This window comes from Bidens hawaiensis, unplaced genomic scaffold, assembly GCF_021521415.1.
Source record: "Bidens hawaiensis isolate Kalapana, Puna unplaced genomic scaffold, B.hawaiensis_p1.1 tig00018216_1, whole genome shotgun sequence".
Taxonomy (NCBI): Eukaryota; Viridiplantae; Streptophyta; class Magnoliopsida; order Asterales; family Asteraceae; genus Bidens; species Bidens hawaiensis.
Genome location: NW_027492754.1, coordinates 485,060 through 503,025, shown reverse-complemented (window position 1 = coordinate 503,025; position 17,966 = coordinate 485,060). Strand labels below are relative to the sequence as shown.

Below are 17,966 nucleotides of genomic sequence, written 5' to 3'. Positions count from 1 at the left end.
TTTCCCATGAGTCCGTTCATGTGTTACCAAAATCCTTCTCGCTTCGGTCAATTCATCATCAGAATCTGAGTCAGCCACCGTTGTAGCTGCCCAAGTAACATTCACACCCGAAGCTTGTTCAACCGAGACCTGTACATTCTCCTCTGGATCAACGCTTTCCATGTCAAAAAATCCCTGACCGCCAAACTCTGCGTCAAGATCTATGTTCTCCTCCGGTGACACAACAGGAGCAGCAGGTATAGCTTGAGGTGCTCCTGCCTGTTGTGGTGCCGGGTCCCGAAACTCGTCCCCACGAGCAGGCACATACCCCGGGTTGATTAAGTACCCGAATAGTGGAGTATGTCGAGGACGGAGCTCAGGTTTGCTCCTCGCACTGGAGGATCTGCATTGGGCAAAGATCCTTTTGCTCACACTTTCTACGTATCGGATTGGGCGGCGCTGAGGTAGCGTTGGAGCAACATGATCCAAGATCATTTGGAGAAATCTTGGATACATGATAAATCTCTCACGCGCCACCGCTCTTCGTTGTCGATCGATCTCGTAGAAGATCATCTGAGTAAAGCTGTAACGCTTGTTATAAGTCAGAGCAGTCATAGCCGACTGCATGGTCGCGCCCATGCCATCAGTGCCCGCCTTTCTCCCTGACATGCAAACAATCATGACATGCATGAGAAAGCGCCACTGGTCAAGCAAAAATCCCTTCCTTCTCTGGGTATCTCCTAAGGGACCTGAGTATCCCATCCTCAAAAACGCTCCATCACGGAAAGGAGCTACAAAGTCTGTCGGGTCATCCCTCGTCTCATCTCCAAAACGTAAAGTCGCCCGGATCTGTTCAGATGAGAACTGAACAATGTGATTGTTGACTGTTGCTCGCATCACCGGGGGCTCGACCCTACAATCATATTCCACGGTCTGCCAAAAATCCTCAATGTTTGGCAAGGATATTGGCAGTGTTGTCGTAATCGCGTGGAATATACGCGAGCGTAGTAGGAATGTGATGATTTCGTGGAAATCATCAACTCCGCTCGCCTCCGGGTCTAATGTTATATACATGTTGTGACCCAGGAAGAACTGTCTTTGGTTATCACCACCGTCATCACCGCCTGCACCACATATAGCAGCCATATCTGCACCAAACAGACTAAGTTAGATAAGCGACAAAGCAAATCACAAGTTCGCCTGTTACCATGAGCGAAGTTGTGATCTTTTCAATATAGGCGAAGTTAAAGGTGGGGCGAAGTTGGGAAACAACTTCGCTTCAACTTTAACTTCGTCTGTTAACTGTTAAGTAAAAAAGTCCAGGCGAAGTTAATGGTAACTTTGCCTAACCACAACATCGCCTCATAAACTGTTTTAAAAATAATTATCAGGCGAAGTTAAACCTCTGGCGAAGTTACGGACAACTTCGCCTAAACTGTAACTTCGCCGAATATGAAACGGCATCAGTTAGGTTTATCGAACGACGTGATTTGGTCAATTTTGAGCTTGCGGATCTCGTAAAACTTGATTTAATGACGATTTAGACGATTAGATTGATTATGAACACGTAAAGATACGTTTGAAAATCGGTTGTTAAGGGTTCGAAAAACGAGGACGTGAAACGGGTCGAATCGACCGATGATAAACGTTAATGAACATGATTAATCGATTCGATTACCCTACACACCTTTAAACACGGATTAGAACTTGAGAAAATTGAATACAGAAAGATCGAGATGAAGTTCGCCCAGGTATACGATAAGTTAGCCTAGGGATTTGATAGATAAGTTCGCTGGAGTTTTGGAAAATAATGGACCAGTTTGACCTATGAATTCCTTTGTATAGGGTCAGAGTTGTTCCGGCGAAGTTATGGATAACTTCGCCAATAAATGGCGAAGTTATGCTCAACTTCGCTGGAATTAAAAAAAATTTCAAAACAAACCCCATAATTTGAACAATTTGCAATTAAGTTTTAAAACAACCTTTAATGTGTTAAATGATACGATCAAGACCAAGTAACCAGATATAAAATCATACAACTACATATGTAGAAAAATTTTAAAATTTAAAGTACACGGGATCAAATTTCAGTCTCGATAGGGACTACCATGTTTTAGAAAAGATCCGAACATGAATCATACTAACTACGTGACTGTCACACAAATCCGTGTTCAGCTTTATTATGACATAAAGAAACAGGCTGTAAGCAGGTAATTAACTTAAAATGGTTTTCATCGTTTCTGTGATACGGGTTCGGTTCAATTAAGCTCAAAACTTAAGTGGGCAACAACTCAGAGATTATGATGCCTCCTATCTATTCTCAAAAGCATATTTGGCTTTCCCCAAGTCACCCCGAGTTGACCTCGACTCGTAGTGTCTGATTAAATAGTAGGAACTCTTCGATCTTTGGACTCTTAATCCCGTTCTCTATCTTGCATCTTGATTGAGAAGTCTTATCATTATGAACTCTATAATGTCTCAATAACTAATTTTTTTTTTTTTTTTTAAGTATTTACACAAACTTCAGATAAACTACTGCAAGTCCCGAATCTGGATCACTGCAGTTTCTTGACATGCTATCTTCACGGGAATCAGAACACTCACGGGCTCGTGTATGACTGGGTAATCGCTTTTCTGCCTATCATTCGGAAAGATATATATGGAGACATGCACAATTGTTATGAAGTTTCCATGTAAAATCGAGTAGATTTAGTTAGTATCACTTCTACTTTTACGCACCATAAAAAGCTACCATGACATACAATAACTGTTCTAAAGTCTTTTAGGCCTAATAACTTCACTAGTTAAGCACACAGAATCAGTATATCTATCACTTTCCAAGGTTGGATCAATTTTCTGTTAAACATAGTAAAGGAACTTCTTACGAAGTAGTAGACTTGAAAAATAATTTCATCTCCCGGAAAAATTTTTAACTTCAATCGCCCAGATCAAATTGAAGTTTTCAGGTAAACGGCTATCCCGAAGATCCAATGGATTAGCTGGACCGACCACATACAAGTATTTGTCCTTCTAACTAAGTATGATCGACTAATTTTCAGCGAAAGAATAAAAACACATCATAAACCGCCCCGGTCACTTTCAGTCATCTGGTTAATGGCTATCCATATATTCAACAAGTAGAAATGAGGACCAAACATATCCGAAGATATGTCCTTCAAACTGAGGCAACCGACATAATTCTAAGCGATAGTGGCATTTTTTTTTAATAAAGATAAAAACACGGTTACTCGGGATTGATCATCCCATTCAGTTCAACAAGGTTTTGAAATCTAGTTTTGTCAAACGCTTTCGTAAACATGTCAGCGAAATTATCTAGCGTATCAACCTTTTCGAGCACAATCAGTTTCTTCTCAGCACAATCCCGTATAAAATGATAACGGATGTCAATATGTTTAGTTTTACTGTGTTTTACGGGATTGTTAGTTACTGAGATAGCAGCAGTATTATCAATGCAAATAGGAGTATGAGTGAAATTCAGACCGTAATCGCGCAACTGTTGTTGAATCCAAAGAACCTGGGAGCAGCAGTTAGATGCTGCCATGTATTCTGCTTCACAGGTTGAAATCGCGACTGAGGTCTGCTTCTTGCATTGCCATGACACTAATCTGCCACCAAGAAATTGACATCCACCTGTAGTTGACTTCCGGCTCTGATTGCACCCTCCATAATCAGAATCTGTGTAGGCGACCAACTCCAAGTCTCCTCCTCTCGTGTACCACAACCCCAGCTTAGGCTTGCCTTTGAGATACCGTAGAATCCTCTTCGCACCCTTCAAGTGAGATTCCTTTGGGTTTGCCTGAAAGCGAGCACAAAGACAAACAGCAAACATTATATCAGGCCTAGAAGTAGTTAAGTACATTAAAGAACCTATTATTGCCCGATATTGAGTTGGGTCCACGTCTGCATCGTTGTCTGAATCAGCACCAAATTTGTGGTTGACGCAGACTGGAGTATCGTATGGAGTGTTGTCCTCCATCTTGAAGCGTTTGAGAACATCATGGACATACTTAGTCTGATGAATGAACATCCCATCTTTCTTCTGATCAACCTGCAGTCCTAAAAAGAATGTTAGTTCACCCATAGCACTCATTTCAAATCTCTTCTTCATGACGGCCTCAAACTCCTGACACATGGCGACTTTTGATGCAGCAAAGATGATGTCGTCCACGTAGACTTGCACCAGTAGAAAGTCGCTCCCTTTTCTTTTAAAGAACAAAGTGCTATCAATCTTTCCTCTTTCAAACTCATTCTCAAGCAAGTAGTCGGATAGTGTGGAATACCAGGCACGAGGGGCCTGATGTAGCCCATACAGTGCTTTAATTAGCTTGTATACGTGATCAGGAAAGTCTGGGTCAGGAAAACCCGGAGGTTGCTCAACGTACACAACCTCATCGACTTTACCGTTTAGGAACGCGCTCTTCACATCCAACTGAAATACCTTCATCTCCTTATGTGCAGCAAATGCTAAAAACAAACGAATGGCTTCCAATCTCGCGACAGGAGCAAACACCTCATTATAATCGATCCCCTCTTGCTGATTAAAGCCTTTTACAACTAGCCTCGCCTTGTTCCTGATAATAATCCCTTTCTCATCTCTCTTGCATTTGAAGACCCATTTTGTGCCAATCGCATGCACATTCTTTGGTTTTGCAACCAAGTTCCATACCTCCATCTTCTTAAACTGGGCTAATTCTTCTTGCATGGCTTCGACCCACGAGTTGTCCTTAAGAGCCATTTGATAGTTCTTTGGTTCAATCTGGCTGATGAAGCAGGTGTACAAGCACTCGTTGATTATGCCTGAATCTTTAATGCTTGTATAAACACATGTGTGCTCATTCAAGCTTTGTCTTGTTTGTACACCGTCGGACAGATCACCTATCACATTCTCCAATGGGTGATTTTTGTGAACTCTCGTAGTCGGAACCGCACTGACATCTAGATTGTCTTCCAGATTCGAATGTAGCTCATCAGTGGGTGATTGTTGTTGAGAGTGAAACGGATTGAAAAATTCTTCTTCAGTAGAGGCAGCAGGGGTATCGACAGCTTTTGATGAGGAAGGCTGACATTCATCATACTTTGGTCGTTGCACATAATTGTCTTCCTCATCAAAAATCATCTTCGAAGCAATTAATTCATCTACTTCTGCACAATCCAAGTAAGGTATGTTAAAAGATTTGAAAAGTCTATCATAGTCGAAAACAGGGTCCCGTGCTTGGTTTTGGTGATTTGTAACTTGTGATATCAGTGTTACACACCACCTCAACCTTGCTGGTCGATGTATTAAAGACACGTCTGTTGGGAGTCCCAACAACATATCCGACTAAAATTCCTTCGTCGGCTACTTCACCAAATTTAGAATTTGTCTTTAATATCGAACACGGGGACCCGAATGGTTCAAGACCACTCAAGTTGGGCTTTCTCCCATGAATAAGTTCATAACATGTTTTATTTAATCTTTTAACGGTTAACACTCGATTAAGGATATAACAGGCTGTTGCAACAGCTTCAGCCCAGAACACCACAGGAAGTTTCGAATCAGCCAGCATGGTTCTGGCTCCTTCAATTAACCTTCTGTTCTTCCTCAATTAACCTTCTGTTCTTCCTCTCAGCCACTCCATTTTGTTGCGGAGTATACGGAGAGCTGTACTGGTGTTCGATTCCTTTCTGTAAGCAGAAGAGCTCCATCTGATAGTTCTTGAAATCAGTCCCATTGTCACTCCTGATGTATTTAACTCTTTTTCCCATAATGTTCGCAACTTTGGTAATCAAATTTATCATCATCTGAGCCGTTTCATCCTTTGACTTCAGGAAATATACCCAAGAGTATCGAGAGAAATCATCAGTGATCACCAAGCAGTAAGATGTTCCTCCTAGGCTTTTTGCATTCACGGGACCAAAGAGATCCATGTGAAGTAAGTCTAGGGTACTGACAATTGAGTTAACCTTCTTGGTGCGATGGGATTTCTTGTGTTGCTTTCCCTTTTTGCAAGATAAGCATTGGTCTTCAAAGTTGAAATTCTTCAAGGGAACACCCAGCACAAGCCCATTCTTGACAAGGTAGTTCATTTTTCGAAGATGAATATGCCCCATTCTCCTATGCCATAATTCGGACTCCGATTCAGTTGCTTTCGACAGAAGACACGATTCTTCTGTGGTCATCTCAGTCGACCTCATGTCCATTATATACGTATTCTTTTCTGTTGGAGCCTTCATAACAATCCAATCCTCTGGTATCTTGAAACCAGGATATAGCACGATCGCTTCATTCTTGGTGAAATGCACGGTGTAGTCTTTGTCACAAATCTGCGAAACACTCAGCAGATTGTGCTTCAGTTCTTCAACAAAATTTACTTTCTCTAACGTCATCTTTCCGTTAGTCACCGTCCCAATTCCTGTAATCCTTCCACCGCTCTTCAGCGAAACTCACTCTTCCTCCCTGAACAGGTTTCCAATCGTGTAACAAATTCTTGTTACCCGTCATGTGCCGGGAACAGCCGCTATCCATAACCCATTGATTGTTTGCAGCCCTGTTCAACTGTTCCTGCACGATTAAAGCAGATGATTAAAATCTGGGGACCCAAGACCTATTGGTCTTGGGTCGATATATCCCGTACCTTGGCTGTCCAAAGTTAGTATCAGAATAATTTCTGTAAGTCCTAAAAGGATACCTTCTTGGAGATTGACTATGAGGCCATCCAAACCTTCTAGAATTAAATGAATTATTTCTCATGATTTGGTTGTTAACGGGGAAAAACTGAGGTTGATTTCTTTGAAAACCTGGATTAGTCCAATTTCTGAACTTTGAAGAGTTTTCATTTTTACCATTATAGTGATTAGTTCTATTCTCAGTTTTTGAAGGTCTCACACCTCTGAATCTCCGCTTCAGAGGGCAATCAGCAATTAGGTGTCCTAATTGATTACATCTGAAACAACTCCAGTGTTCAACTTTCTTTTCAACAGTTGTTTTAGATGATGAGGCTGCATTACTGCCCGTTTGTCTCACATACGGTGGAACATACGGGTTTAGTGGAGATTTCTTTCCAGTTGTTTTATTTTTCTCTCCACTTTTTGTTAATACTGCCTTTTCTTTTGTCTCACTCGACTCTGATGACTTGTCCGAGTTTGATGAGACAGGACTAGGAGCAGAAATTTTAACACTCGAAACAGGCTTACTTGTTTCGCCTTTACTAACTTCTGGTTCTTTACTAGTTACCTTAACCGGAACTGTCTGACTATAATCAACATCAACAGATTTCTGATTACTAGGATCATAAGTGTAATTATGATTGTACGGTGGCGGAACTTCTTGATATCCAATTCCTCCTCTTTTAACTGGGGAACCTTGATCACTAACGAGGTGATCAAGTATAGCGGTTGAATTTCTAAATTTCTCAAGTTTCCTGTTAAGTTCCACCACTTTCACCTGGTGATCAGCTATCTGTTTATCCCTTTCAGCTATTAGTTTGGTTTTTTCTTCTAACACTTCATAGCTCAGATCAATTACTTTAATTTTTTCATCTAGATTTGCTTTAAGACTTCTAATATCTTTTTCACTAGCTTTTATTTTTTACTTTATAACTATTTTCTCTAGCTTTAGTGAAATGATGTTCTTCTTTTAAGGTTTTAAATTGAGCATCCAAACTAACATACTGATCAGTTATAGTTGTCAATTGTTCAGACAGATTTTCACACTTAGTGCAAGGGAGTTTAGTACTTACCTCGGTGAGCTGAGCTTTCACATCTGCCATACAAGCTTCATTTTGAGCCTCTGCCATGTAAGCTTCACTCTCGCCAGTCACTTCCTCAGTATCTGCAGTTTCGATGTTCGCCATATTGGCCTGTTCGAACACTTCTTCAACATGCAGATTCCAGTTATATTCCCCATTCTGTCTGGAAATCATGGCTCTATTATCATTACCACCCCCATTCTGGTGTGTCGACCTGTTCTGACTACGTTCAACTCTCTCATTCGTGCACTCCTTCGCAAAGTGGCCATTCTGTTGACAGTTGTAACAGCGCACCTTTGACTTGTCAAAACCCGGTCTCTCACCAACAAACTTCCTTCCTGTCTTCTTCATAAACCTCTTAACCCTTCTCACAATCATCGCCATCTGCCACTGCAGATCCATCTCTTCCAGATCATCAGCATCGATCTGATCATAGTCTTCCTCCAATATTTCTGGATCAACAATCTTACCCTGAATGTAATTTTCATACGAAGCAATAAAGGATGCATAGAGAGCAAACTGCTGTTCAGCAGATTTAACACTCATGGGCATCCTTGAGTAGTTGTTGTTTGAAACACTTGGGGTAAAACTACTCTTGGTTGCTTGAGGGTTAGAAGCATTTGATCCTCCAGCTACAAAGCATACATCACCATTCATGTTGAGAGATACATGACCTTCATGTGTTGAGTTAGCGCCCGACTCTCCCTTTGAGTAGTAAGCAGACGAATCAGACTTCGAACTTGAACTTGTATTAACCTTTGCACCATACATTCCTGGATCTTGAACCTGATCAGTAGGTGTCTCTTTTCGAACCATGTTTAGTTCAAAAGTTCGTAGCTTGTTAACTGCTGTTTCCAGGTCATAGTCAGCAAAGTCTTTGTCTTCTCTCATCAACACAGTGTACATCTCCCATTTCGGTGGGAGAGCATCAAGAAGCTTTTCAACAATTTCATATTCTTTGTAAGCAATTGAATAATTGTTGAGTTCGGTCATCAGATGATAATATCTAGTGATGATATCATCAAGTGATTCATTCTTCAAGTACTTGAAGACCGAGAATTGGGTTTTAAGTAGTTTAATCTTTGAAGCACGAATTCCCACATTACCCTCAAAACGGTTTTCAAGAGCTTCCCAAAGCTCTCTAGCAGTCTTATACTTTCTGAAGGTGTGTAGAATCTCTTGCGGAAGAGCCATAGTAATCGCAGCATGAGCTTTGCTTTCAGCCTCATACATTTTCTTCTCTTCTTCTTCCATCTCTTTGTATTTCTTTATCTGATCACGACCCTCATACTCAGCAGTAGGTGGAATGTAACCATCTTGTATGCATACCCACATCTTAGCATCTTGATACTTGACATATTGTTCAAAACGATCTTTCCACGCTACATAATCGGTTTTCTTAAGCATCTTCGGTGCCTTTGTAGCTGAACTCGCTTCCACTTCCATCTTAACTAGTTCCGTAATGTTGATTGAAGACATCTTTCACGAAACACACAGAAACCCGAAAAATAAAAATTTTATTTTTAACAGTACTGTAGGCGAAGTTGTGGATAACTTCGCTTAAGTCTGAACTTCGCTGATTCTGAACTTCGCTTTCTTTTTAAATTCGCCTGATTTGGCGAAGTTGTAGATAACTTCGCTTAAGGTAAGCGAACTTGTGAAGTAGGCGAAGTTGTGGGTAACTTCGCTGGTAAAGGCGAACTTGAGAAGGTAGGCGAAGTTGTGGATAACTTCGCTTAACCTTATATCTTCGCTGAAACCCTACGAACAGTGACGACAACTTCGCCTGATGAACACGATGAATATGCAGGTTAGATTTCTGGATTTTACGAGGTTTGTGAAGGTGTTATGGGTTGTTTATGATTGTAGGAGGTGAGTATAACACAAAAACTCAGAAAACTCGTCCCGCGAATAGTCGAACGGAACGATTTCTACACCCGCGTGATAATCCCGAACCACACAATCGAGCAGCTGCTCTGATACCAATTGTATGTTCCCAGCCGGATCTACACAAGATATCTCATTTTACGTAGGTGCGGAATCCCTACGTAAGACGTTACGAGTGTAGAAGACGATACGATTAAACACACGTTACAATAAACAAATACTCGTTATATTGCAACCTTAAACACGTGATATGTATCACTAATACTGGACTCGTTACACGTAAACTGAATACACTGATTGAATCCCTCATAATGTTATTGATTAAGCCGTAACCTAATCAATATATAACACGACAACTTCGCCTGGCATGTTCAGGCGAAGTTGTCACTAACTTCGCTTAGTTCACAAGTTCGCCTGTATCAGCGAACTTGTGAGCTAACTTCGCTTACATACAAACACAAATCCAAACGACTCGATTACAGACACTAGACACTGAACTACTGACATCATGTACCAACATCATCCGATCGAAAGAAGCTTTATTACACGAATCCAGTCTCTGCATGTACAAGTTGGGACTTTGTGTTATCGTGTAAAGTTTCTAATCTCGTGATTATTGTTATGATTATCGGTTTATACTAATATATATGTATGTGTGTGTGTGTACACACACACACACTACATTGGGTTATTTTAGGTGCTTAATTACCTGGAAGCTCATAAACAATAAACCTATAAGGTGAGACATTCGAGTTTTGTACAACTCACATTTGTGTGAGACAACTGGTTTTTCAAACCTGCCATAGAGTTTTTTAAACTTATTAAACTCATGACAGATAGTTTAAATGTTTTTATTACATTGCAGCGATTAAGTATCTGTAGACTTATGGGATAGTTACCACTGGTATTGTGGGGGATTTGTTTACATGGCTTACCTTAATTGGTTATTACACGTTACTTATTGGACAAGTGTTAGCAAATAAGTAATATGACCACAATCACACATACGGCCGAGTGACAAGTACCTTTCGGTAATTTCTCACGTGTAAAATCATCTTAATGTTGCAATCGTAAAAATGTGTCATTTACAAATGAATGTACTCATGAGTATTTTCTGCTAATCAATTAATATTTTTTTAAACATGTCTTTGGTGACTTGTTAAAGACACAAGAATGAAGCCTGCGTGCTTTCCAGCTTTAAGTGACTTGTCACCAGGATAAAGAAATATGTTTTGTAAATTAGGGTTTATCCCTATAAAACTTATGCTTGTACAAGAATGTGTTTTATCCCCCGTTTTTGAAATAAGAGTCATGATATTATTACACTCTAATGAGTTTTCCTAACTATGGCCCGGATGAGTTTTTCTGCTGCCAAATATTTTAATAAACACCAGTACCAGTGCTCGCGTACACGGCTTCCCTCTCGGGGTATAGGTTCAGGGGCTGTGACACTTTGGGAAGAAATTCTTTGTCCGAGTTGTCTTTAAATAGTGAATGAGACGGATGGCCGCTTCCATAGGTTCTTGTCTCGGATCAGGGACACATTAACTCATAATAATTATCGAGTAAGCGATGTCGGTTCTAGTAGCTTGTAAATATAACAATCTTCTAATGAGCCGCCTGTATTGAGAATTGTCGGTTTTTACACTCTCACTACAATGATTAAGCTTGAGATTTTGTTCCATAGGAAAAGTACTAGGGCAATATCCAAGATGACCACACTCTTCAAGTATGTCTAAGATATACTTTCGTTGGTTCAACACCACACATATGTAGTTCTGGCTACTTCAATTCCCAATAAGTACTTTAAAGGGTCAAGATCCTTAATTCTGAAATTTTCATTGAGATAAAACTTGGTTTGTTAAATCAAGTTAAAAGTTATATAAGCATGTTAATGCATTTGACATGCTCCGTCACGCGTGGGCGATAAGTTCATTTAGTTATAATCTAAATAAAGTTTATGGTATTATCTAAGCTAACAATTCACCAGTATTTATAACTTATATGTTTCTTGAATCTGGTTTGGCTGGTCCAATTGGCCAAGTAAAAAATACGCCATACAACTCAGCCGCATACCACATGCTTTTCTGTTAGAATTCACAATCTCACTCTCCTTTCACCCAAATGCGAGACCGTAAAGCAGTCCTGAGAGAGTACCCCTGTGACCTAATATATATTATTTAGGCAGGACTAGGTTAGGGTTTAGTATTTGAGTCACCTTACGTATCTTCGTATTCGATACTCGGACTTACTAGACTGTGTTGCTACGCGACCGGTACACTTGCCATTTGTGTGAAGCTTAGTTAGTTTATCCATTTATTTTTAAGACTTAGTGTTGAATTTCAATATTTAGTATCGATATTCATATATAGTTTTTCTACACACCACCCATTGCCATGGGACGTGTTTTATATCATGCAACTTCTCCATTGGGCTTATCATTGACTTTATAAACTCATTTGGAGTCAATGGCATGTTTACCATCCGGTAACTTCTCTAGAGTCCATGTCCTGCTATTTACAAGAGTTTTTCTCTCCTTTTTCGTAGCCTTAACCCAAATTTTATCCTGTGTGGTTTATTTATTTAAAACTAACTTAACTTAACTAACGTGAAAACTTAACAGTACTAACAGAGCTCTTATATATGATGAACGGGAACCACCAAGGTAAGGATCCTCAACGAGTATCAATGTTGAAAACTTTTGGACTTACATTTAGAAGAGATATTTGCTAAATAAACCTTATGAATGTTAGAAAATTTATCATAAGACAAATAATTGGTTATGGAATATATCGTCGAAGTAGTCTGATTGCTTGTGGGGCATGAATGGTCAATCAATGGTGGTAGATGGATACTGAATCTTTAAACCATTTGGGTGGACATATTTTTCTTTTCTCTCTGGAATGTTCAACTGGCATAATATTCACCGACACTAAATCATGTTCTTGTTGCACTGTAGGTTGACTTTTAGTTTCGTGTGTAACACTCCGACTTTAAGCAGAATACGCCCGGGTGGTATGTACAGATTGCCTATAAGCTTGTAATACTATTAAAGTGACAATAATTATATTAATTTCATTTCATAAGATAACAAGTACACAATTGTTCATAAAAAATACAATAAACATATCATCGAATAACAAATAAATTTTTATTTAATATATCCTAAAGTCGACTAGTGATCTTCATCCTTAGCACACCATTGATTCAACTTGTAGCACGTTGATAATAATATATTTTGTCAACATTTAAGTTGGTTAGATTTTCATAAGTTTAAATGTATATGTAATACGAAACCTTGCTTGATTCACATGTCCCATGTAATAATACTAACCATAACATAAACGATAACAAGTATAAAATGACGCGCTACTCTCCCAACCAAATTTGCGGAACCGAGGAAATGATAAGCACCATTTAGTCCAACCGAGACATGATATAGGCGGCGCCGGTACATCCCGTCGGACTCTCCCACTTTGATGTTTGATGTACCAATCATAAAGAGATAAACGCATTGCACATGATACAAGTATGATAATCATAAACGACATGGAAAGATAATTATTAACATGTTCGACACAAGCGCGAATTGGTTTGAAACTTGATAATATAACTAACGGTGAAAAACTAGAACACGTGATGAAAAGTATGAACTCACCTGGTGACGCGTGCAACAGACTTTCCTCAAAATCAAAAGAATAAACTTGACTTGTTAACTGTTACCTAGTAAATTATAAGAGTGCGATTATGCAACTAGACAACTCAAGTGTTCAACAACACTTAGTCCTATGGTTCATGTAATAACTCCTATGGTTCATGTAATAACTCCCAATGCAACTGTAAGGCCCCGTTACCGGTACCTCACATTTGGACGTTGGATTTACTCATTCACATAGTTCTATTCATCAGAGTTAATAAAAACATTCGTGGAATATAAAAACTTTCATAAAACAATTCATAACAATCCAAAACTTGTCTTAAACAAACAACTTGTCTTTCAAAAACTAAATAATTAAAACATAACACGTCTTGAGTCTTCCGATGCCAGCCTCTTATTCAATGCCACGTGTTCTCCTCAAGCGAGCTGTCTCATCCTACTCACCTGCGTGCATACTAAAAGTCAGCTACGCTGAGTGAGTTCTAGTTAATAACATAACATACTTTACATACATACATACATACATATGCACTTTCATTCATACTTTCATAAATCAAATTCAACTTATTCTGCCTCGGATATTATTAGGGTCTGGTCCCTTTTTCTGCCTTGGATATTATTAGGGTCCAGTCCCTTTTCTACCTCGGAAGTTATCAGGGTCCGGTCCCATTTCTGCCTCGAGATTATTAAAGGGCTCGGTCCCTTTTCTGCCTTGGATATTATTAGGGTCCAGTCCCTTTTCTACCTTTCTATCTCTTACTTTCATATCATACATACATATCATCTATATCTCATACATAGCATTACCACTTGACAGCATGTGCAATATCCGAAGATCGTTCACGTACCGAAAAGCAATCGTTCTTACAATTCACATAATCACACAAAGCATACACTTATCACTTAGGATAAATGTATTAACAATCACATCGAGTATGCACACAGCCCCTAAAACATAACGCATAAATGGGGGCTAGAAACTCACCTGGATCCTGTTTCTTTCTTCGTTTATCGTAATTCCCTTCTTTAACTGCGCCCTGCTAACTGTATATAGGGTACGCGTATTAATATTTATCCTTTTTGTATTCCAATTAGAAATGACTAAGTCTGGTATGATCGGTTGGCCCTGTTTAGATTTCATTTACTTATTATATTCTCGTTCAAACCCTAATGTAAGGTTTTTAATTATTTTATTATTAATTTCTTTTCCTAATATATTTTGTTATCTTAAGACTCGATTATTTTAATATTCTTTTCTTTATCGAGTTCCTGTCATGTATTTATAAGTTTATTCACGTTTAGACGTATGTGTATGTATAGGACACTCGGGTTATCCTATACTTTTGAATCTTAGGTGTATACTTAAGCGAGTAGTTCTTTATACATATACGTATTCTCGGGTTCTCAACGAGATCGGTTACAAAGTAATCAACTCACTTCGTAATGTAATTGGGTAGTTGCGCCTAGTAATCGAACTATAATTGATCGAGTGTAGGGAGTTGTATTAGGATTTTGGGTTTGTATTCTGGTTCTTGGGCCGTGTAATTGATAAAGAGCCCAACCCTCCTTGTCATAACCAAATCATCTGCTCCCCTTCCTTCTTCGTCTTTCTTCTTTTCTCCACAGCCGCTACAGCAAATCTGAGTTTTCCCGAAGGTAATCGATGGTGATATACTGATTATAAGGGCAACTTCCATGTAATCGATCTAATGTATGCGAGTTACAGTGAATGTAATCGAATCCTATAACGAAACCCGATTGTATTCGAGTTCCAAGTAATCGAGTTTATTGTTTCCGATAGGATTGTTATCGGGTCTATTGTGATCGAATTCAATGTAATCGATTTTCAGTAATTGTAATCGAGTTGTAGATGTGTTCGAGTATCATGATTCCAATCGATGGGTTGTATGCGAGTTAAATTGTAATCGATTCAGGATTGTATTCGAGTTTGCTTATTTGTAATCGAATTGGATTGTATGCGACTTCTAATTGTAGCTAAACAAACTTTTATGCACTGCTTTATACATGCCATGTCTTGTGTAAACATTGGGATCGACAGGGACATTCGTCTTCAAACCAAACCGGCGGAACATGTGCAGAAATTCAGACGAACTAACAGGTTTGTTACACATGTAATGTTCTGGTCGGCTAAAAACTAGTCGACTAACGATCATATAATTCGTGTGGAATTTTGAGGTACGAAAACTTTCAAATGGACATTTCTTTGATTTTGAATGGTCAAAGGTCCATTTTTATTATTTTCCCAAGTAAATTTGCATAGTTGACCACCATCATTCTTATAAATAAGTTTACACTTTAATTATTCAAGAATTAGTTATGGTAGTGGTTAAAGCTGGTTGTTCACAATATAATAAATTTTATAGTTTTGATCAAGGTTGTTACCATTGGAATATAATATTTAAGGTTTTAGTATCTAGTTCACGACTCAGTTTCTCTCTATATATTGTAATGTTTATAGAATGAAATGATTAATCCACTATTACCATTGTCTTATTCTAATACTTACTAAGTTGTTCGAACACCTTTGCTCTCTTCTTTGTCTTGAGTATTTAACTTGTGGTTCAAATATATCAACCAAATGTCAATACTAACTCAAGCATCAAGTTTCTTGTGCCACCAAAGAGCAAGAACAATAACCACAAGGGCGTGCATCCAAAAGCCGAAAAGGCTTACTATAGAGCCTACAAATCTTCCTAACATCCCCTCACATGGGGTCTTGTCTGTGAATCAAGAGTTAAACCCTAAAACTGACACCGAAAAAACCAATCCCGCAGCCGCTGAGAAGCTTTATCTGATCATGGAGGTGGTGGCCGATAGGGTGGAGATGCACAAGAATATTGGAGAGCAAAGAAACAACTGGAACAGCCTGCTCTTGACATCCATAAACACCATCACACTTTCTGCTGCGATATTGGCTGCTATTGCTGCTACAAGTACTGTTCCAAATGGTGCATCTCTTGAGGTACTCAGTGACAGTGGCAGAGTCAGAATTTATTTTTCATATGGGTTCGGTATTTTTTGGTACTGGGATTTGTTACGTTCGGCATCAAAGTTTTTGGGTTAGGTCACATAAAAAATGCAAAATTGGTCGTCTTTTTCTTTTTTTCTTTTTCAAATCACCAGTAACCTTAACTTTGATTACCTCATGTACTTAAGTTTTGTTCCAGCTTCATGTATGTTGCTGTAACTGGCATGCTGATTATTATGAACAAGATTCAGCCTTCCCAGTTGGCCGAAGAACAAAGAAACGCTGCTAGATTATTAAAGCAACTCCATGGTCAAATCCAGACAAAAATAGCTATTTCTAGCCCGACCTTAAATGATGTAAATGAAGCTATGGAGGAAGTTTTAGCTATTGATAGAGCATACCCTCTTCCTTTACTTGGTGTTATGCTTGAAAAGTTCCCATCAAAGGTACAAGGCGCGGTTTGGTGGCCGGAGAAACGATGTAATTCGGTTAAAGGGAAGGACAATAATAATGGTTGGAATGAGGGTTTGGAAGATGAAATGAAAGAGATTGCTAGGGTTTTGGAAAAGAAGGATAAAGCTGATTACTTGAGGCTGGATGAGAGGTTCTTGTTGCTTAACAAAGTGTTGGCTTTATTACGTCCATTGTTAACATGTTTTGGAGCGATTGGTTTGGCTTTTCTTGGGTCGTTTGGTCATAATACTTGGGCGGTGGTGACCGGTGTTTCGTGTGGGGTGGTGGCGAGCATTGTGAATAGCATAGAACATGGTGGACAGGTTGGGATGGTGGTGGAGATGTACCGAAGCAACGCCGGGTTCTTTGGAATGGTTGAAGAATCAATAGAAATGAATTTGAAGGAAGAAGATTTTGAGAAAAGAGAGGATGGAGAGATGTTTGAGATGAAGTTGGCTTTGCAGCTTGGAAGGAGTGTGCAAGAACTTAGAGATCTTGCTGCTTCAACAACCAAAAGTGATAAAAGAAATTAAAGAGTTTGGAAGCAAGTTAATCTAGTACTTTTATTGTTGTTATAGTTTAATGATCACTCTTTTTAAATGATGTTTTTTAATTTTGTAATTTGAGTTATTAGTTGTATATATATTAGATATGTGTGGAGATTGATCGAATAAAATCATGTTAATGTTCATTCATGAATGAATTAAGTTTTCTAGCTGTGAAATTTATGTGGGATTTTGAGGCAGCTGCCCTTCATAAAAAAAAAATTATTAGTGTTATTTATATGAAATCCTCCATAAAATTTAGGTTAAGTATCCTGACTACTCTTCATAAAAAAGAGTTCCATGCTTGTATAATACGCACTAACATGCCATTGATACACTTTCCCAATTATCTCAATTCTCAACCCTCCGATCGACGTAATTGCCTACACAGTTATTTTATTTTCTAAAAAAAATAAAGAGAGCCAAATTGCTGTTTTGGTAATTCAGAAAATTAGATGCATTTATTTATTTATTTTACAACGTCATGACTCTGTTAATTCTTGATATTTCAGGAAAAAAAAAGGGAAGTTTGTTCATTCAAACTTAACCATTTGATATTTTTAAACTTTTTTATGGTGTAGAGTATACTTTTGTTCTCAGATAAATTTTAATTACCTAGTTATATCGATCTATACTTCTTTTAATTAATCGAGGAATTAGATATTATTAAAAGACAAGTAAACGACGCACGTATATGACTATATATT

At 38.7% G+C, this 17,966-nt stretch overlaps 1 pseudogene; it reads left to right on the top strand.

The window, feature by feature from the left end:
• The first annotated feature begins 15,871 nt into the window (after nucleotides 1-15,871).
• Nucleotides 15,872-17,272, top strand: LOC143555627 (putative F-box protein At4g22030 pseudogene; annotated as a pseudogene).
• The last annotated feature ends 694 nt before the right edge of the window (nucleotides 17,273-17,966 follow it).